Source organism: Peromyscus californicus, unplaced genomic scaffold (genome assembly GCF_007827085.1).
Source record: "Peromyscus californicus insignis strain IS unplaced genomic scaffold, ASM782708v3 Scaffold_8__1_contigs__length_139910024, whole genome shotgun sequence".
Taxonomy (NCBI): Eukaryota; Metazoa; Chordata; class Mammalia; order Rodentia; family Cricetidae; genus Peromyscus; species Peromyscus californicus.
Window position 1 is genome coordinate 110,435,834 of NW_026294606.1, and position 23,459 is coordinate 110,459,292.

Sequence of the window (23,459 nt, forward strand, 5' to 3'; positions counted from 1 at the left end):
ACAAAGAGAAGAAACATCCTGTGGTAATATTTTATTTGTATTCTAAAAAATAAAGCTTGCCTGGGATCAAAGGAAAAAGCCAGCCACTATATTAAACACAGAAGTCAGGCAGTGGTAGCAAATGTCTTTAATTCTAATATTTGGGAGGCAGAGATTCATATGGATCTCTGTGAGTTCAAGGCCACAGTGGGAACAGAGCCAGACATGGTAGGACAAGCTTTTAATCCCAGCACTAGTTAACCATAGAGGTCTGGAGGTCTGTACAGAAGACAAGAAGTGATAGAGCAGTGTAGCAGGAATCTTAGAAGTTCTTATTAATAAAATCAAACCTGAGCCAGTTATTGGGGTGAATGCTGGAACGTCAGAGAACCAGAACAAGCCACAGCTATCTCACCTCGCCAGATCCTCAACTGGTCTTGTTTCCTCAGACTGGAGGCCTCTGAGTCCTCATCCAGAATGGGTCTCAGCTGAACTGTGCTGCTCAAAACCTAAAAGCTTAACCAGCCAAATGCTTAACCAGCCAAATGCTTAACTAGACCAAATGCTTCTAGTTTCTGGTTCTCATGCCTTATATACCTTTCTGCTTTCTACCATCACTCCCTGGGATTAAAGGCTCGCTTTCTGGGATTAAAGGTGTGATGAGTCACCATGCCTGTCTGTATCCTTGAACACATGGATTTCTGCCTCTGGAATGCTAGGATTAAAGGCGTGTGCTACCACTGCCTATCCTTTATGTTTAATATTATGCTGTTCTGTCTCTGACCCCAGATAAGTTTATTAGCATGCACAACATTTGGGGGAACACAATACCACAGAGCAGGGCAGAAAGAGGAAGTGTTGTAGCTGGGAAGAGAAAGAAAGTAAGATGGCAGGGCACAGAAAGGTACATAGGCGTGAGTACACAGGAAGTGGGCTGAGGATTCCTAGCAGTAAGAACTTGTGGCTAGCTTGTTTTATCTTTCTGATCTTTCAGCTTTCACCCTAATATCTGGCTCCAGGTTTTTTTTTTTTTATTAATAAGACCATTTAACAATTTGTGTTACATCTGGTGATCCAACATGTGTGGCATGAATTCATGAAAACCACTTGCCTGGGGCTCAGGCCCAAACTGCATGTGACCAGAGTCTCCACCTCACATGGGCCAGAGTATCTTTGGCTTCTTCTCTTCTGGTGGATTGTGGGCTATCTCTGGATCCCCATATTGGACTGCTACCATACTAGACAGCTGCCTTGAAACTCCCTCAGGCTTCTACTATTCTATGCAGTTGGCAGACTTGGTTAGTAAATTAAGATATGTTACAGGGAGAAATTAGTAAAAAAAAAAAAAAAAAAAAATTTTTTCCCACATTAAAAAATGGGAAACATAGCCGGGCGGTGGTGGCGCACGCCTTTAATCCCAGCACTCGGGAGGCAGAGGCTGGTGGATCTCTGTGAGTTCGAGGTCAGCCTGGTCTCCAAAGCGAGTTCCAGGAAAGGCGCAAAGCTACACAGAGAAACCCTGTCTCGAAAAACCAAAAAAAAAAAAAAAAAAAAAAAAAATGGGAAACTTTTTTACAATGGAGGAAATTTGGTCTCTGTTTGATGACACATTAGGTGGTCAGAAAATGGAACAATTAAATGAGAGGATAATTAATGTTAATGGAATTTACATAACATCAATTATGAATATTATTTGATCATTTTTGTTTGATGATTAAAAAGGTTGGTTAGTATGAGTGCCAAGATAAAAGTTTTAGAAAAATTTGTTAAAATAGATCATAGAGATACTGAGACCCAGACAGAAGAATTTAAAGGTGAATCTATCTCAACATTGCATTATATGGTTAGAGAGAGAGCATAATGTTTTCAAACAGCCAACCTTGGTCTATCCAGTAAGCTTACAGGAACCGCCAAATGCTCAAGGCTGTGTATGAGCTGATTGAATTCCTGTGCAAATGTTAGATTTGAGAATATTCAAGGAAGCTATAGTCTTATATGGTATGCATTCTCAGTTTGCAAAGCAGGCTTTAAACTCATGGTCAACTTGTAAAAGAATTATCCCTCATGACTGGAAAGATTTGGTTACAGCTGTTTTAACCCAGTTACAATGGAGTACCTGGTGGAAAGAAGAGGCTAAGAATATAGAACAATAGCCAGGCGTTGGTGGCACATGCCTTTAATCCCAGCACTCGGGAGGCAGAGGCAGGCAGATCTCTGTGAGTTCAAAGTCAGCCTGGTCTACAAAGGGAGTTCCAGGAAAGGCACAAAGCTACACAGAGAAACCCTGTCTTGAATAACCAAAAAAATATATAGAGAGAACAACAATGTAGGGCTAGAGGTTTGGAAATTTCCCAAGATCAACTTTTTGGCAATTATGCTAATATACAAAGACAATATTTATAAGATGACCCCACCCTAATTTTATGCCAAATGGCAGCCTTAAGTACTTGGGACAGAATTGAAGAAGTAGGAAAGAAAATTGAGTCATTTATAAAAGCTATACAAGGCCCAAAAGAAACCTTAACTCGTCTGTTTTATTCCCATGATCTTTTGGCTTTCACCCAAATATCTGGCTCCAGGTTTTTTTATTCATAAGACCATATAGCAATTTGTGTTACCACATCCCCATTCTTGTTAGATTTAAGGTAGTCTACAAAGCAAAGGAAAGCAAGGATCATCAGAGTGAAAATAATTAGTATGAACATGTTAAAGTATGAAGAGCTAATTGTAAATTGGGTATATAGGAATGCACAGTTACTTTTGAAATGAAGATTTAGGAGTAGTCCAAGAGTGGCATGATTAGTTTTACTGGCAACCTGCCATGAATTATAATCACCTGAGTGAAGGTTGAACAATTCTTATTAGGGAAACTAAAGAATTGTTCTGGTTTAATCAGTGTGGGAAGACTCACCCCCAAACTGGAAGCAGCAATTTCTGGTAGTAGCCCAAATATAAAAGACATTGCAGAGGAAGATTATTGGCCTTTTGCTGACTTGGCCTTCTCTTTTACACTGAGTTTATTTTATTGTTGCTATTAGTACTAATTCTTTGTTTATATCAGTACCACAATTTCCAGGCTTTTATCTTTAACTAAGGACTAGAGAATCTAAAAAAAAAAAAAAAAAAAAAAAAAACCTCCAGGTTTCTGGAGCCAAATTGTAAATGCAGGGCACCCAGTCTTATCAGCAGAGAAGCTGCCGTGTTCTTGGCCTCTGATACTACTCTGACTGCTGAGGTACCCAACTTTGAGCAACTGAGAAACTATTGGATTCTCAGCATCTTAAGTTGGACACAGCTTGCTTACTATTTCAATATAACTTTATTTAATAACATATCTCATTGGTTGTGCTTCTCTGGAGAACTCTGACTAATACAAAGGGGAAACTATAAAAATAAAATGACATGTGACAAGGTAGGTCCTCAGTAAACACAAACGATGTTCATCAGAATACATAAACCAAAGGATAGGCTTTATTGCCTTGAAAAATGTTGAAAATTAATTGAGGATGAATGCACCTTCTAATAATTGTGTTTTAGGAAACTTGATGAATGATATTAAGAGTTATAGTCATAATGGACTAAATCTCAGAAGGCTATATATTGTAAGAGCTTCTGGTGACATCATACTCACTGTGTGCCTATGGGAATGTTAATTTCCTTTTTGAATTTCACTTTGGTTACATAGACTATTCAGGGTTGCTTATGAAATGTTTTCCATGGGGTCTTGATTGAAAACTTTTTCTCAGTGGTTATGGCCATTTTTTTTTAAACAGTGGCATCTTTAGGAGAAAAGGCCAACCTAGAAATATGTCAGTAGGTTAAGGCTTTGAAGGTCACACCTGGCCTCTAGTACATTTCCTGTTCTCTACCTTATTGCTCACAGTAATGTGTACAGTGTCTGTTACATGTTTATTTCCACTACCATGAATTGAGTGAACGTACCTTGCCTTCTACTGCATGATGCATGGAAGCCATATGTCAAAATAAATCTTTCCTTTGTTTCTATCTGGTATTTCAGTCATACTGAGAGAAAAGTAACAAATACTTCTATTAAATGATAAAGTATGCCAAACGGAGCTTAAATATTCTCTAAGATTCTTTGACATAGGCTTTGGGAAGAACTCAGGCCTCTGTGTAAGTAGACATTATTCTAAAAATTATTCTGGTTCCAATAAAGCTAGTGATAGTTTCCTGGGATTCATATTCCAGATCCTGTGTTTATCATGTCTCAGCTCAGTTTATACCATTATTAAATATACTCTATACTGGAATGCATATGGTACTCATAAGAATGCAATGATGATTTTTCTTTATTTATTCCAAAATCCTTGAATATTCACCCTGTCTCCTTTGCCTATCTACATTTACTCTAATTAAAGAACTTACTTTTACTGATAAAACATTTCTGAGGTAGATTAATTAACATTCTGATTTGAAAAAACGAATATGCCTGGTAGTATATGAACTGATTAGAATGTTAAAAATTCTGGATGCAGAAATCCATGACTAGGCCCCGGGTGGATCTCTGGGAGTCCAATTAGCGAGAATGAGGAGGGTTTATATGAGCGAGAATTGTTGAGACCAAGGTTGGATAAAGCACAGGGACAAATAGCCAAATGAATGGAAACACATGAACTATGAACCAATGGCTGAGGGCTCCCCACTGGATCAGGCCCTCTGAATGGATGAGACAGTTGATTGACTTGATCTGTTTGGGAGGCACCCAGGCAGTGGGACCAGATCTTGTGCTCATTGCATGAGTTGGCTGTTTGAAACCTGGGGCCTATGCAGGATTGTTGGGCTCGGCCTGGGAGGAGGGGACTAGACCTACCTGGACTGAGTCTACCAGGTTGACCTCAGTCTATGGGGAAGGCTTTGCCCTGGAGGAGATGGGAATGGGGGGGGGGGGTTGGGGGGAAGGTGAGGGGGACGGGAGGGGGGAGAACAAGGGAATCCGTGGCTGATATGTAGAACTGAATTGTATTGCAAAATAAATTAATAAAAAAAAAAAAAAAAAAAAATTCTAGAGCTACAAATTCAAGGGGCGTGGAGACAAATCAATACACACTTTACAGTCAGAATGGACAGCTCTCTTTATATCCACTCCTTTTTTTTCTTTACTATTTTTATTCATTTCTTACTGATAGGCACCAGTGGAAAGCTGAGACTAGATCAGAAGATGGGACTCCTTTGTACTGTATGGACATCAGTGTTTTTTCAGGATTCTTAATGATATTTGTGATGAATATACAGATATATTTGAAGGACACTAAGAGCATTTATTGTTTAAAGCATAGGGGAAAAATCAGACTGCTAAGTGTGAGTTTCTGTGTGTGTGTGTGTGTGTGTGTGTGTGTGTGTGTGTGTGTGTGTGTGTAATGAGGAAGCCCAAGCAAGATAATGAGTATCTTACTGTATATCTCTCCACCCTGTTTCACTGAGACAAAGTCTGTTAGTAAACCTATATCTACTCTTCTTTCTCTGCCCCAACACCACATTACACGGGTTATAGGAATATACATAGCCACCAGTTAGCTCTGCACTACTTTTTATGTGGTGCTGGTATTAGAACTAACATCTTCAGGCTTGCACAGCAAAATCCCTTACCAAATAAACTACACCTCTAATACCTACATTTTCAAGGTTTTTAATGTGTTCAGTATTCTGGTTCTGATCTCAGCTCGATGACTAGGGAAATTTGCTTTGCCATTTAAAGAGATCTCATTCTTAGCAAATTAAGACTAAAACAATAATAATGCGAAGGATCATGTTATTACCTGCTTCTCTGTAGCTTCTAAATGTATTTTTCTTATAAAATACATACAAAGAATGGTGTAACTGAGTTATTACCCCTTGAAGAGCCTATGAAATTCATCTTACCACCTCTTAAGATCCATCACACCTATGTGAAAGCTATGCTGTCAACAGCTTGAAACTATGACTCTACTAAGTTGGTTTGCTGGGTACTCCATAATCATAGAAGCATGAGGGATCCCAACTGCTTACCATGCTTCTGTCCTCAATACTAAGTAGCCTACACTCAATACCTGGTGAAGGAGTAATACAATCCAACTCATTTCTTGAAATAGGATGAATTCAGGTGTAATTTCATTAAAGCTCTACTAGGAGAGATGCTGGATCTGAAACGTCATTTGAAATCACCTTTATTTGATTTTATTCTTCTGGTGTGGTCATTCCAACCATCTTAGACTTAGTAGTTCATCCTGTGACTATTTCTTTAACATATACCAGCTGTTCAGGGATCCTTTCCAGTGTCTGGTTCTGACAAAACCCAACTGAACATGCATATTAATGCTTAGGCTTCTGTGAAACGTTATTAGGACGTTAGCCACAGAGGCATCACTACACTATGACAACATTTGGAAGCCAAGGTGACTCAATTTCAGAGGCAATTATCCAAAGTCTTGGAAGCTGTCAGTGGACTGGAAAGAGATTGTGAGTAGGGAAGCAGAAAAACAATCGATTCAGTTTAGAAAGATTCTAGTAACCACAGGAACCAGCCAAGAGGAAGTCCAAGAAAAGAAATGGCGTGGTGTTCACCTTGAGTCCTGCAGAAAGTACAAACAAGGTTGGAAATGTGCATTCTAGATACCACCTTTCTAAAACAGCCTCAGCAACCCCAAGATAGAGTACTAGTCTAGACAGACTACTTTTGTTTATGTCCTATAATTCTCTGTCAGGTGTTTGCATAATGTTGAAAACTAACATGATAATTCAGGTGAAAAAATAATTCTGAGGTCAGTCGCTCCTGGCTCTCCAAGTCCATTTTTGCTCCCATGTCTACCCTGATGCTGTCTATGAAGCTTCCTCACTTTTACTATATAACTTCTTTTTTTTTAAATCATCCTGATAAAGATCTTTTATCATCATTCCTAAAAATCTTTTCAATTCAAGCTGCCTCAGGGAAAATTCCTGCACTATTCTAGCAGTAGACAATCCCATATACTTGTGTTTGTGAGAGTCCAATTCCAGGAAGAAATAGTGTCAGAATTATTTCATGAAGCTTCATGTGTATTTTCTCTGTTCCAATATATCTGTTTATTCATAAAACAGAGACAAAAGCCACATATGACTTTTCAGCCAGGCTGCTAAAACAAAATATTCTGAGCTAAGCTATAGCTTGCTTTCTTTGTAGGCTCAGTCAAATCTATTTCACTGTAAGTTAACAACCTAGAGCCCTGCAGGGCTATTTCACTAACTAAATGTATTCATGATTGAAGCATCTAACGATGCACTGATCACAGGTTGGCAGCTGGGCTGAATGGTAAATGCATGGCCATTTTCATTTTCTTTTTAAGAAAATTGAGCACATTCATTGGGTCATTTTACACAAATTAACTACTATCTCCACCAGTACTCCAATCAATGTACACAGTCTCTATCACTGAAACATCCAATTTGAATGTGCATTTGGAGAAAAATATACATTGGCAAGCCTGACATGACACTATTTGGACTGTACTACCATACCACCATCCACAAAAAGCATGTACTCATTGGGACTCTCAAAGGGGAGTAGCTCAAGCTCACATTGACAATTTTCTTCAAAATAGGACAACCTGAATATTTGGAGCCAACAAAGTGTGACTACTCTTTGGAAGTCTAAAGATGTAAGGAGCAATGTTTTCCCAACAAGAGTGGATGTTTGGAGCTTATATTAACTATTTTAGCAAGCTATTTCTGAAATGCCTTTTCTTCTATCAAAATGTCTTAACAGCATAGAGAAATTTGCTTTAATGCTAAGCTACAACATCAAGCTCAATGAGATATGAATTATGACAAGAAAACATACCGAGATAGAAGGTTAGCTGGAACGATTATGTAACAGGATTGAGAAGGTACTTTTAGATGGCCTGAATGCACTTTCAGTGACACATGAGTTTACACCTACTGATAATAAACATTTCAGGCTGCTTTAATCTTCCTAAAATACATAAGATTTGAAATAGTGGATACGGAGAGATTATAGTTTCAAAAAAAAAAAAGATCAATTTGTAATCATTTAATGTAGCACACACCCCTACCCCAAATAATAGGCAGTTGAAAATAGTGATAGATATTCCATTTCGCTCACTGCTAAGTTATGAAAAAATATGTTTGGTTGCTTCCATTTTTCAATATTATGCTAATAGAATGCAAATAGAAGTGGTAGAAAGGAAATCTGGATGGCAAAATGAGACTTTTTGCTAGGCTCAACATCTCAGAAAAAAGTCCTTGGTACAAATCTCATTTTCTGTATGAAGCAAGAAGGTTAAAGTTTGTATTTAATCATGGATTGGACTTGCTACAGCTCTGGAAAGTCATCATAAAGCATTGCTAGCATGGGCACATTTGTTGACCGGATAGTAGCATAAGATTCAATTTTCCACCCTTTGCAGTTCAACTCAGATAAAATAGGAGTGAAATGTATAAATTCTGTTCCCCAAATGATATTTCTAGTTGATAATATGCAACTGTTATTACACTCTCAATTCTCAGTTTTCCAAAGGAAATGACTAAAAAAATATAAAATACAAAAGTTGACAAGCTTAAAATAAAGAGATAATTTATTTAAAAAAAAAAACAGAAAGCAGAAAGCAACAGTAACAACCACAATAACAAAACAGATAAATAGGAGCCAGGTATATTGGCTTTCGTCTTTGAGTTCTAGCACTTGGGAAGTTGAGGAAGGGGAACTGTTGTAAGCTTGTTGCTAGTATGAACTATAGACAAACTTCTCAAATGTCCCCAAAGTTAAGTAACAATAAATCGATGGGGAATTTTTTGACAACAGGCAATTTTTTTCAATGTCCAGTTTTCCAGGTACTAAACTGAACAATATTCTAATCAAAGTCTTTGTTCCTCTATGAGATGAACTCAGTAGAACTTCATCTCAATGATGTAATGTTATTTCAAATCCTTGTGAAAAGACAATTGTCACCCTAACAGTCACATCTAACATCAACACAGGTCAGGAAAAAGTGAAAAGAAACCCCAAGAATTGTCAGCAAGAGCAGATAGGTACAAAAAGCAAGCTAGTCCTTCTAGTAAAAAGGCTCTTTGGCTTTCAGGCAGAAATGTAGAGAAAATTAGAATCACTATTGTAACATGAATTCTAAAATGGTCTTTTTTATAAAAACCCACAGCCAGATTCTGGAGTAAATGCTGAAAGATCAGAGAGACAAAGCCACTGCCACATCTCACTTCACCAATTCCAGGAATCCTCTGACTGAATGCCTCTGAGTCCTCAGCCAAAAACTCTCCAGCTGAAAAGTCTCTAGCCAAAATACCTTTCTCCGTCCAGCTATTTCCCTTCTTCCTAGTGTTAGGATTAAAGGTGTGTGACTTCCCAAGCAAAGACATGAGATCTCAAGTGCTAGGATTAAAGGCATGTGATTCCCAAGTACTGGGCTTTAAGGTATGTGCCACTACTGCCTGGCTCTGTTTCTCTCTTAGACTGAATCAATCTCATGTAGTGCAGGATGACTTTGAACTTACAGAGATCCAAATGGATCTTTGCCTCCCGAGTGGTATGAATAAAGGTGTGTGCCACCACTGCCTGGCCTCTATATCTGATGCAAAACACTCAGGGGTTTATTGATAACAAGCAACCCTAGGCTTGATCCGTGTCTAACATCCAACACAGTGGGTGGGGGTAGAGGAGGACATTCCTGAGCTCTCAGGATGAAGGGTTTTTAAAGGGAAAAACTGCAAGCAGGGTGGTCAAGCCTTTGTATCATATAATTGGGTGAGGTTGTGTAACCTTTTAATTTAATGATTGGAGGTTTCAGTTATCATTTTGGGGCATGCCTGGACAAATCTCAGGCTTTGTCCTTGAGGGGCCATGGGGGCTGGCTGGCCTAGCACATTCACATTGACCCATGCATGTAGCGCTAAGTTGGTGAGGGGTCCTAGACAACAAGCAACTGGCTGAACCTTGAGCCATCAAAGTACATGCAGAAAGGGAGCTACTGCAAGGCCTATGTCTTTTGTTCATGGCCCTCTCAGAAACTTTCCTCTCAGGAAATTGAAACTGAAACCTGATCTCTGAGAGAAGACTGAAAGCCTGTTATGGCATCTACTTGGTTCTTTCAATCACCACACACCATAATTAGACTGATGGAGCAATCCCACCTTTTTTGTTTGTTTGATTTTGTTTTCTTATTTGAGACAGAGTTTCTCTGTGTAACAGCACTGGCTGTGTAGCTGAAGTTTTCCTGTGTCTTGACTGGTCTGCAGCTGCTCAGACCCAAGTAAGCACACAGAGGCTTATATTAATTAAAACTGCTCAGCCATTAGCTCAGGCATACTACTGACTAGCTCTTACAGTTAAACTCTGCCCATTTTTGTTAATCTATATGTCACCACATGTTCCATGGCTTTACCTGTGTCCTGTTACATGCTGTTCTCTGGATGGCAGGTGTCTCCTGAGTCAGCTTTCTTCTTCCCAGAATTCTCCTTGTCTGCTTATCCTGCCTATATTGCTGTCCTGGAACTCACTTTATGGACCAGGGTGGACTCAAACTCAGAAAGATCTGCCTGCCTCTGCCTTCAGAGTGTTGGGATTAAAGGTATTCACCACCACTGCCCAATGCAATCCCAACTTTTAATTCCTTTATAAATACATTCCTTTATGATTAGCTACTCCTAATTGATCTCTCAGAATATTAAATTTCATCCCTTGTAAGACAAGTTCACAACTTACATGTATGTGAAGGTTGGTGACAACCATAGCCATCACATATCTGTCAGCATGTGTGTGTATAAATATCCTCTGGCTTTCAAAAAGAAGGATCACACAAAATTACTGGAGAAATATGTGGGTTTGGATTTATACATCAAAAATCCTTCTGTAAGCAATTACATGATAAGGCAGCTTCTCATTAGTGATAGAGCAGGGGATATTCACAGTGAAGTAAAGACTGCTTCATCCTGACTGTTGAAGGAACTACCAAACTTAATGCACCCCTTTAATTTATGGAATGATTACAAATTATTTTTGTTTTCTCTTGAGCCTATATACACTCCATATCCCTTATTTCTAATCTAACATAATATATGAGGATTAAAACAGCCTGAGAGGATTATTATCAATATATCTAAACTCATGTATAACTGAAAAGTTTTTGCAGGACATGTCTATCCACTACCAACTAAAAGAGCATCTATTGAGAAAAGTTAAATGAAGATTAAATGTTCAAGAAAATTATCCTCAACTCAGATGTAGATGTCAAAAACCAACATATTTTTGATGCACTGAGGTAGAAAAATGTAGACAGAATGATCCTCTCGATTGCTCATATTAGCTATGTGCTTATAACACAACCAGATACATACTTGTATTAAATTTTTCTTGAACATATATGGGTTGATGCCATTATATGTAAGAAATGAGGAGCAAAATCTGCTCTATATTGACTACTGAAGAAACTACCAAACATGTCACTCAAATACCTGTCTCTATCACATTCTTATTTGTGACTATTTTGACTATCTGAGTTTCCAATTGAAACTTTTGGCCTGCAATTTGGCAGGCAGCAAAAATAACCACCATTTAAGAAGACATCTCCTTTTGTTTTATGTGACATTAGTACAATATTATACATTCCTATATCTCAAGCATCCATGCTCTATGAATTTAATTTGGAAGACACAGGCCTTAGAACTGCCAAGGCTGTTTGTATAGTCTTTTATGAATCTGGTTAGTAGATACATCCTTAGATGAGTGATTTGAAACTGTAGGAACCCAAATGCATGTCACCTTTTAACATGAGAAAACTCATTTTCATTCTCCATTTTGACAGAGGTTTTGACCCTGTGTTGACTTTAGTAAGAATTACAGGCAAGAGCTGTGCACACAGTGTAAGAAACAGCAGGCCCCAGCTCTCAGTGGTAATGAGATGAGAGTCTCTTGCAATTCCTTTGGGGAATTTCTAAAAATAGAACCTTTGTTGACTTTATGTAAGATAAGAGTTTGAAAATATTGAAGTACATATATAAATTTAAGACCTTTAAAATGAGTCAAAGTTCCAAGGGTGAAAAGATTGATTCTTGAAGACCATTTTACTTGATTGAAAGTGACAACAAAATCTATGTTTGTGTGGAGTGTTATAGCTAAAATGGCCTTTAGGAAACCTATTCATACCCCTGACTTTTCAGGAAGAGCAAGAGGCCCCAGAGAGCTTGCCTGATTACCCCAAGGGACTGAATACAGCAGAGGCCACGGCACAGGTAGAAGTCTGTAGTTCAGAGAGCTTATTTACAGTTAGTCCCAAATCACTGTCTTCTATTTCTTTGACTTAATAAAGGTTATATGTATGTGTTGAAGGGGTATCAACCATTTCAAATTCTTAGATATTGTATTCTCCTTGACTGACACTCAGTTATTTCCTAGGAAAATAAGAAATTCTGACAGTGAATATATGAGACTATGGCAGAGATTTGATGAGAACTTTGTTGTTTGTTTCTGTCGTTGTAGAATCATTTTATACTTGAATTACGAATTGGTACTTCATTTTAAATTTTGTCTGATGACTTTGTAGTTTGACTAGATTAGGTACTTTTAATCATGGGCATAAAAGTAGAAAAGCTTGCAAAATATATTATGAACAAAAAAAGAACAAGACTAGCCATAATTTATCAGATGGTCATTATCCTTGGCCCAAGAGAATGTTGCCACCTATGAGATGTTTTTCTCAGATGAACAGTCCTCGGAGACAACAAAAATTGGCAAGGGAGAGCATCATCTACAAATTGAACTACAGTACAAGAAATTTGTTTGAGTATGTATATCAACCTTTCTCAGTCTCAACAATAGAGATTTGGCAAGACATGTGATAATGAGGAAAGATTATATCCTTCAGCTTGTTGTATCTCACTAATTCATTTTTCCCTCATGTGTATGTGTGCACATGTGTGTGCAGGTGTGCAAATGCATGTATGTGTATTTGCTCATTTGGTGGCATGACTGCATGCATGGGCATGTTTATGTTCATATGCACTTGCATGTACACATGTGTTCATTTGTATGTGGAGGACTGCAGTTGATGTTAGATGATTTCTTAAATAACTCTCTACCTTATTTATAGAGGCAATATCTCTCACTGAATATGGAAGTCACCAATTCTGGCTAGTCTAGCTATTTAGGCTACCCCAAGGTAGATCTTTTTTATTCCCCCCTCCTTAGTGCTGGGAATACAGCTGCCATATCTCCTCAGCTTTCAAGGTGGCCTCTGGCAATATAAACTCCATTCCTGATGCTTGCAGGCCCAGTGCTTTTTCAACTGAACCATCTTCCCAGAGTCCCAGTAATTCTTAGGATTAAAAGGACATTGTCCTGAAGTTAATTGTTCTTGTACAGAGATGGAATTCATTAATTTTCTTCCATCCATTCTGAAATCTGAAACACATGTGACGTTTTGCACTACAGTTGTCACAGTGAGAGATGCATTGAAGATACACAACCATGTCTTTGAAGCCTTTATGGAAAAACATTAGCTATGTGCTGCTCATAGTTGACCTGTGTTGAAGCAGTTAGCAATATCTCTATGCTTAACCTGCTGTCACATCACAAGTCATCTATGAAACTGAAACTTCTTGTATATTATACTCCTCTTTAGTATATTCATATTCTAATATATTCATGAATATAGAATGGATTGTTATTGTTTAATAATCTCTGTCTCATAAATGTAGATTTAAGAATTAAAATATCATTTTATGTTTTGCATAGTAATATAGTAAATATAGTAACTCAACCACACAATTCATGAAATTATTAGCAAATAAATATCACTAGTAAAAATACTAGCCATTCCTTTTCAACTTTAGCAGAAGTTCAGCTTCTAGAACAGGGGATAGTGTGAACATGAGACCAATAAACACAAAATCAAACCAAGCAAGAGATCTGTATTCAAGCCCACACATACTATGCTGTCCTTTGTGTCTTTATTGAACAGTTATTGAGCACTCTGCTCTGTGCCTGGGCCTGCATTCTGCACTTTCCAATATTTGTTTTTCCCATTCAATACTAGTGAAAACCTAAAACACAATCTCTGCTTTGCAAGCTTTTGATTTAGTTTACTTTTCAATGAACCTTAATTAAGGCTACTCTTGACACTTATCCTCATTCATTTACAGGGATTTCCATTTACCTGCATTTGCTCTCCCATCTAACCTGAAATTCATTCGTGTATGTAGCAGTGAGTGGAATAGTCAGTGTTAGAGTAAACTTTATGCTTTCCTCTTCTGGATTCCATAAAATGACAACTATAAAATGCTTGAGTGCTGGAAGCATTGGGACCTGTTGCCTTCAAATTTTCAGGCCAGTCATGGGCTTGCTGTTGAAGGTATTCATAAGTTTATGGTGCTGTGATTTTATTTCCAAGCTGTGTTCAACACTATTAATGACTTCTACAATTCTCAAAGGACTTTGTCAATTTTAGCATTGTGATAGGTTCATAATATTTGGGGATTTCTCTGCTATTTCTGTATCTGCTGTGCACGATTTTAACTGTTTTTGCATCCTCCTTAAGTGGGTGATTAAAAAGAACTTTTATTCATCAGGCTGCCCATTTTTTCTTGCTGCTTACAACTGCATTGATGGGATGTTGTGCAGGCTCAGCATGACCACAAACAACTCTCTTTACTCACTGGCCACAGGTACTTGTCAAACTAACCTCACTAATTTGGAATAATTGTATCTTAAGGGCTAGCTGGGTTGGAGTAATAAAATGCTTAAATTATTAAATATCTTAAAATATTTAAATAGGAATTTTGTTTAGAGAGGTAGGTTGCCTTATTCTTCTTTACAACGGAGTAACCCAGTGAATTGTTAATAAGGCATAGTGAAAAATCAACTCTGATTTTCAGATGAAGACAGTGAAACTACTTTTCGAGCAGAGACAAACATTTAATGTTTTTTGTAACTCTGGCATGTTTCAGCATTTAGTCATACTTTCATTTATGACTTGACTTGTGATGTAATCTGTGTTAGGTAGAAATTATTTTTACATTCTTTTAGGTTACAGAGCAAAAAGTGATACAATTTAAGTATATGGCATTTGAAATTAAACCTGTATTCTAACTTCAGCTCATTTATCTAAAGTGTGTGTGCGTGTGTGTGTGTGTGTGTGTGTGTGTGTGTGTGTGTGTGTGTGTGTAATCATGAAACCTGAAAGCAAATGGATGAATTTGGAAAGTAGTTGTCACAAATTTTCTCCATATACAGACTCTAGATTTTGACACGTAGTGTACACATGTAAACTGAGGTAAGCACAGAACATAGAGGTAAAATATGTTGTTGGGGAAGATGGGGAGGGTGGTAAGATTTATGAAATATGAAATTAGAAATGAGGTTATGGAGATTAGGTAGATGGATCAAATTATGGTCCTGAGAGCAGGGCAGAAGTTAGAATCAATAGAAACAAAATTTGTTTGAAATTACTATAATGAAACTTTGCATACTAAATAAAAAGTGTGTGTATGTGCGCATGTGTATGTGTGTATCTATGTGAATCAATTCTAGTATCAGGATACTATTTTAATCAATTCACTTTGTTTCATAAAAGAGAGGGAAGTAGTATTTGAAAATTTGAAGCATTATATGGCAATTTTCACATTCATAAAGAAGGAGAGGCCATTGCAGGGCACATTACTGGTTTGAATCTTCCAAAATAGCTAGTGAGGAGTGAAAAAAAATTGTTGCATTTGGAAAGGTAAGTTTTATTTGACAATACTAAAAACAGGAGAGAGAGAGACTGAGAATGCATGCTGCCTGTATTCAAACATAAGACTGTTAAAACTTGTAGAAGCACATTTAATTTTCTGTTAACAACATTCTTCTGAAAATCCACTCTGGTTTAGAATTTCGTTTGCCTTATTAAGTTTCATTTTTTTATATTATTAAACTGGATTTTTTCAATTAGCCTGTGCTTGAAGTATAATATTTTTCAAATTAATGAAATCTTAGTCCTTTATTCAATCAAAGCATGAACTAACCATTCTGCTTTCCTCTGTGGACATTGGCAGAGACAACCCCAGAGAGAGAAAGAGAGCACAAGGTTTCTTTCAGACGTCTTTCTTCCACTCTCTCATTTATAAACTTGGTTTTCTTTCCTTTCTGATAGATATACAGAGAATCATTATGAGATGAGATAGTCTGATTTTCTTTGAAGTGTTTGTAGCAAAGATTTCCCAGGATGCTAAACAAGGAAGATTACAGACACTATCAAAGTCTTGTTAATGACTGTCAATAACACCATGGCTCAGTTCACCTCATGTTAATGTAAACAAAGTTTTGTGATCCAAGGTCAGACTTTCATCTTGGTTAGGTGATCAAACAAAGAACAAAATAGTAATAAAAGTTTACTTCAGGAATTATGGAATTGAATGTGCCTTGACTTTAAAAAAGATTGCAATTTGAAGCTTGACTCCACAATTAACTGTAAATATGAACACAGATACATTTCAAGTTTTGTTTTCTCTTTTAAAAATAGAATTTAGATGTGTCTTAAGGTAGTTGCAGTAGAAATTTGATATTTGTTTTTTTTTAAAGATATGACATAGTACTGAAGACTTCAGATTTAAAAGTTATTTATTTTTGTTTTCTTAATCAAACACAAGGCTTTTAGTACACACACATTTCACAGCAGCCCTGATCACTATCTTAATAGAAACTTTTAGTACAGAGGAGACTGATTTATTACTAAATGATTACTGTAGAGTAAAATTAATCCTTAATGAATTAATAATGCCATTCTGAGAGAATGTCAATGAAAGATGATTAATTTGGGCTTGAGAGATTGAGACTGGCATCCCAGCAGTGTTGGCATTTGAGTTTAACCATGAAGGATGAATATTGAAATAACCCAAGAGCGAAAATAAGAATTGTGTGAATTTAAGAAATGCATGAAACACAGGGGCACGAACATGTGAGCAATGGAATGATGGAAAGAGCGTGCAAATGGTGGCCCTGAGGAAAACTTCTGTTTGCATCTGGCCACAGCTGGATCATCACTTCTCTTTTTACTTTATTCTCCACTCACCACTGTTCTAGTTCTCTGACTTACCACCCTGCATATCTGAATTTCTTTCACATTCCACTTCCTATAAGACTTTCATTTTGCAAAGTGGTCATAAATATAATACACCATTACCATCATCATCATGAAGCTTTGCGTAAAGAAATTTGCAAATAGAGTAGTTATGAGAACACAATGCATTGAGACGCTAAACATCACCAATGTACAGATGTTTATTCTTTATACTCAGTGTCACAATAGAGATCAGTCTCTAACACATGATGTTCAGTATGTTATAAAAACAAGCCTGGAAATATTTATGTGTTTGTATGATAATGAAGACTCATTGTTACTAAAATCAGGGAGCATCAGGAGTCCAGATACAGCTGCAAACATCTCCAGGTCTGCCTCTTCTTCAGTTTGCAGTTCACTATGACCAAAAAGTGGATTTCAAACAGACTAGTTTATCCTAATGGGCCAGGCCCCAGAGTAAAGTTGGCAGTACAAATAACTTCAATGACATAAAAACCCCAGTACGACAAGAAATAGGAAATGCAAGCTATATTCCAGACACTTCTAAACAATTGGATATGGAGGGAGAATGGAAGAGATAGCACAGCAAATGTAGAATGCATTATAAACCAGTAAATTAATCTAGTCATAAAAATACAGATTGGAAACTAAAAACTAGGGCATCACATCCCTGGCAAGAATGAAGCAAAGATTACAGCAATGAAGCCCTAGAGCCAAGTGCATACCTGTTGCCAGCATGATCTGGAACCTCCACAGATTACCTGAAGTGAGTACATTTGATAACACCTGTCAGACATCTTGGATTTCTACAGCACAGCCGGGGTAGTTTACATTTATGGAAAGGTCATGAAATGTTCTTCCGATGAAAGCCCATTCCCTGGCTTCCTACACCTTAAGTTCTTGTGTTGTTTAAAGATCTTGCTGAATATGTTGCCTGCTGTAAAAGTAAGTCATATATATATATATATATATATATATATATATATATATGATTTTTATGCTTATCTCCAGAATCTTGCCTCCTAATTTATAACAAAAATGAAAGAAGTAGAAGATAATGAAGGACCTAACAAGAAAGCTCATCTAGAAAAAAGAGAAAGTAGAGGAGGGGATAATGACCCAGAAAAAATTTAAAGTCAAAATTCCATACAACACTAAGTGGACATCCAGTGAGATTAATGATACATACATAGAGAGAGAGATAGACAGATAGACATATACATACATAGATACATAGATAACACATCAATAGGTAGATACATAGATTGAGGCACTCAGAAAGACAGCAGACATTTTAAATTTTGATTACTATGGAATCTATATTTCATCCATAGATAGATAGGTAATGAAAACCTTTTATGTATAAATTTATATATAAAACTACGTAATATATATATAAAACTACGTAATATATATTACGTAGTTTTATATAAACTAATGTATCAATTTTGATTTATTTCATTAGTATACTGATATATTAATTATATTAATATAATTACTCAATGATATATTAGTTAAATTAATACATAAATTTAATATATTGCATATTTAATATCTTTTGGACATGACAAGGAATATAATATTGTTATTTTAGAAACATAAATGAAATTGGGACATATTGTGTTAAATGTAATAAGTTAACAACATGAAGTACCAAGTCAACATAAAACTTGATTTAAAGAGAAATCTCAGAACTTTCTTGGATTTATTTAATTATTTTCATTTAGGGTTTTAGAAACTTGTTTGCATCAACGCATGAGTTCATATGAGCTTCATGAACTTGCTTGTTTGGATGCATCTGTAGAGCAAGAACAATGAAACAGGATAAAGCGGTATGCTGAGCTCAACTTTGTTTACAAACAGCAGACCACATATAAAGATTTTTTTTATCCCATAAAATAACTTATTGTAGCATGGATCTTAAAAGGTCTTATTAATAAAAACAAACCCAGAACCAGATATTGGCGTGAACGCTGAAAGAACAGAGAAGCAGAACGAGTCACAAACCAACCTCACCTTGCCAATTTCTCAGCTGATCCTGCTTCCTCCAACTGAAAGCTTCTGAGTCCTCATCGGAATGGATCTCAGCTGTTCTGATGCTCAAAAGCCTACAAGCTTAAAAAGGCTCTAGTTCCTGGTCCTCATGCCTTATAAACCTTTCTGCTTCCTACCATCACTTCCTGGGGTTAAAGGAGTGTAGCACCACTGCCTAAATCTATGTTTAATATAGTGGCTGTTCTGTTCTCTGAACTCCAGATAATTTATTCGGGTACACAATATATTGGGGGACACAATATCACCATATTTCCCTTTTTTGTCTAAAATAAAATAAATTTCAACTAGTGTTATATTTTTGACAATATATACAGTCAAGAATTACATTAACAATGTCTAGTCCATTAACATTTGACAGATTCAGACAAAAAAACTCCATTATATTCATTAACAATGTCCAATCAATTAACAGAAAAAAAATTATTATTTATCCTATTTTGGCGAGTCCAATACAAAATTTGTATACAATATAGAAAAATCCAATCCAAAGTAAAATATTTAAAACAAGTAGTTCCTTTTTAAAAGTACATTCAATAATCTACCTTTTATTTTATCATATCCATATCCTCTCTTTTTTTATTTTCTGAGTAGATTCAAAAGTCTTTTATCTTATTTTTATATCTTCCCTTTTTAAAAAAAATCTGCCTTTTATCTTATTATTTCTATACCATTTTTTAGAGTAGATTCAATAATCTACTGCTTATCTATATCCTCTTTTTTTTTCTTTTTCTTTGTCTTTTTTTTAAACAAGAACCCTGAATCTAATCTCCTTTGTTTAGCTTTTTTTCCCTGACCATTAACAATTAACAACTTGTAACCAACCATCATAAACAATGACAATATACATAACTCAAACAACCAAAACTACCCACCCCACCTTTTGGGAATTTGGGTGTCGTTTTCTTAAAATTATTTCTTGCTTTCTGGGAGTGAAGACATCTTTAGGGAATCCTAAAAAGAAAAATTTTGGGTTAATTGTCAAGTCCTGAGAGAGTTAGTTGTATCATTTGTCTAGTCTCTGCATAATGGGAAAGTGCAGGCCTTGTCTCAAGTCCTTGTTCCTGTAGTCTATGAATCTGGATCATCTTAGCTAGCCTTCTCAAAATTGTCCTGAGTAGTTTGTCGTCCAAAGCAAATTGTTCTGTGGTGTTAATCAGCTTAATGGCTTTACCATAGTCCATGTGGAACCATCATTGTGGGATTCTGTCATCTTTTTGAAGATTTCAAAGCTGCTGTTAAGTGTGGTCATGGTTCCCTGCAGATCTTTTGTTTGTTTTTGGTGTCTCCTCTGTGGTTTGGAACAATCACAGTCTGATAAATATCTGTCTCTTGGAACCATAAATGTTCTTCCCTAGAAGAGAATATCTTCAGAGCAATGGATGTTTGTCTTTGTTTAGGTTGTTGGTTATAAATTGTCATTGGTCATAGTCAATTTCTTTCAAAAAGATAAAAAGGGGATATGATTTGGAAATATAGGATATAGATATGATAGGATAAAAGGGTAGATTGTTAAACCTACCTTTAAAGAGCAACTTGTTTAAAATGTTTTACATTGGTATAGACGTTAGTTTATTGATACAAATTTAAATTTATTTTTGTTATACTGTATGTATATTTCAACTCTTGTTTAAGGTATTATGTTTATGTAACTCATTTAAATTGCAATGTATAATTAAAAAATACAGATTAATAATTAGTCTTCTATGATAGTCAAACTTATAGTCATGTTAAGTTTTCTAGGTATACATAGATATAATTCAGTTAGGTAGTTAATCTTCAAATACTTCAAAGACCTACAAACTATGGCATTTAAAATGTTTTAAAAACTGAGACTTTCTGGACAATGAGACACACCTGTTCCTGGCAGTACCAATTTACTTCAAAGAGAAAGATGGGCATCGATGACACTCCATAAGGAGTTTATCTTCTTCTTGGCAAAAATAGCCATTTGGGCAAGAAACTGTTCTTGCCTGGACTCTTGACAAAAGTGTCATATAAACTGACCCTGTCATATAATGCAGGACTCATAGGAAGATGACGACTGAACTTTACAAGACAAGATGGTCCTTCAGGTTCCTGCTTCACAGAAGCAACTGCCAAACATTCTACCGGACACAGAAAAAAAAAAAAAATGACTGAGAGACTAGGCCTATATGGCTGAAGATGGATGCCCCAAAGTTACAGAGGAACTTTGGGTAACTGCCCAGGCAGGCAGCTATGTCTGTCATTTCCAGAATTTTAGAAGTTTCTTACAATGCATTTCCTGTTTACTTAGGTGATATTATATCCTTCTGGGGTCTTTGATGTAGTTGAAGACTAGATAATTATATTTTTTCCTTCGTTAGGATAAAAGATAAATTAGATATAAAACTTAAGACTTGCAAATATAGGCTAAATAGAATATTTTCTTTAATTTTGCCAAATATAATAGACTAGATATTGTAACTGTAATTCTTGATAGATAACAGTTTTGTTATATGTAATTTTGCTATGTTAAAGTTAAAACCTTCCTTTTTAATTAAACAGAAAATGGGAAATGCTGTGGGATAATGGTTTTGTACATTGCTTTAATAAAATGCTGATTGACAAGTATAGATGGGATAAGCAGACAAGGAGAATTTTGGGAAGAGGAAGGCTGAGTCAGGAGACACCAGCCTGCTGCCCAGGGAGCAGCATGTAATGACACACAGGTAAAGCCATGGAAAACATGGTGACATAAAGATTAACAGAAATGGGCTGAGTTTAAATGTCAGAGCTAGTCAGTAGTAAGCCTGAGCTAATGACTGAGCAGTTTTAATTAAAATAAGCCTCTGTGTGTTTACTTGTAGGACTGGTGGGTAAGAACGATTTGTCCTAACCACAGGCCAGGCAGGACACAGAAAAACTTCTGGCTACAAATTATCCTTGCATTTACAGGTTTGCTAAGTTACTTATTTAGCAAAAGAAAAGATTGCAACATAGACTATATATATATATATATATATATATATATATATATATATATATACTCAAATTCTAGTTACTTTGAGTATTGATAGATTAGTTTTAATATTTTCATCGGACAACCATAATTATCAAAAAAAATAATTACAATTTCAGCCTTTTGATACACCATAAAACATAGTTATTACTGGAGTATGTTTGTGTGTGTATGTTTGTGTGTGTGTGTGTGTGTGTGTGTGTGTGTGTGTGTTCCTACTGAGTAGTTGTTTCTAGAGAAGGCTATAGTTTTCACAAAATTACGATTATTTTTAAGATATATTATTCATGTTACATAGATTGTATTAGGTTCTGATAGACTTCATTGGAATTGTATACTGAATTAATAGAACACCTATTCAATCAAGGGTATATTCTAGTAACTTTTTTTTAAAAAAAACAAATAAGGAAAAATGTCAGAAGAAGGGATGATTAGATTGCCTTAGACAATTTTTTTCAAGAATAAAAGATTACAAAGTTAGAAACTTTCCCATCTCTCTATTTTTTCCAATAGCATAGTGGAGATAAATCATATATACTAAAATGGCTTGTGAGGTTCTTTTTATATGTGAAAAGTAAGACATCAATTGTTCAGAACCACTCGGAATTTATTAAATACGCTTGAAATTTAAACAGTATCATTTTGTGGTGTTGATGTAGTCTTTCATATAAATAAAGTTTACTGGACTTCGAAGAAATTAGTAATAAATGGATAAGTTATCTATTCAGTTTGCAACTATGTGCATCATAGCTACAGATGAGTTGAATCCATGATGATTTGAACTAGCAGTTTTATCTGCTCTCTGAGTGTACAACAGAGAATTACTAATTACTTCGTGGTGATAATTCCTCACAATCTCAATAAATTATTATCATTGCAAAGATAAGAAAGAGTGCTATTATACTACTTCTCTAGTCATTCATTTTTAAAACAGAGATAAAATAACATGAAAAGAAACAGGAAGCATAATCTTTTTTTTTCATGTATAGACTACTCGCTTTCTGTGATTTGACTGATTTCAGTAACAGTAATTACACTATGCAATACAAACAAAAATCTTTCATAAACATTTTTTAATTTTCTTTCTTTCACTTTTATAATTTCTTTTGTTTTTTGAAATTATAGGATGATTACATCATTTCCTCTTCTCTATTGAAACTCTCCCACATACCCCTCCTTGTTCTCTTTCAATGTCATAACCTCTTTTTTCATTGATTATTGTTTCATTCACACACATATATATACATATATATATACATAAATCTTTTTTCTAAACATATATGTATATTTATACTTGTATATGTATATACTGACCTCTTCAGTCTGTATAATGTTACCCACATTCAAACTTTCATTGCTGACCATTTTGAATTGGATAACCAACTGGGGTT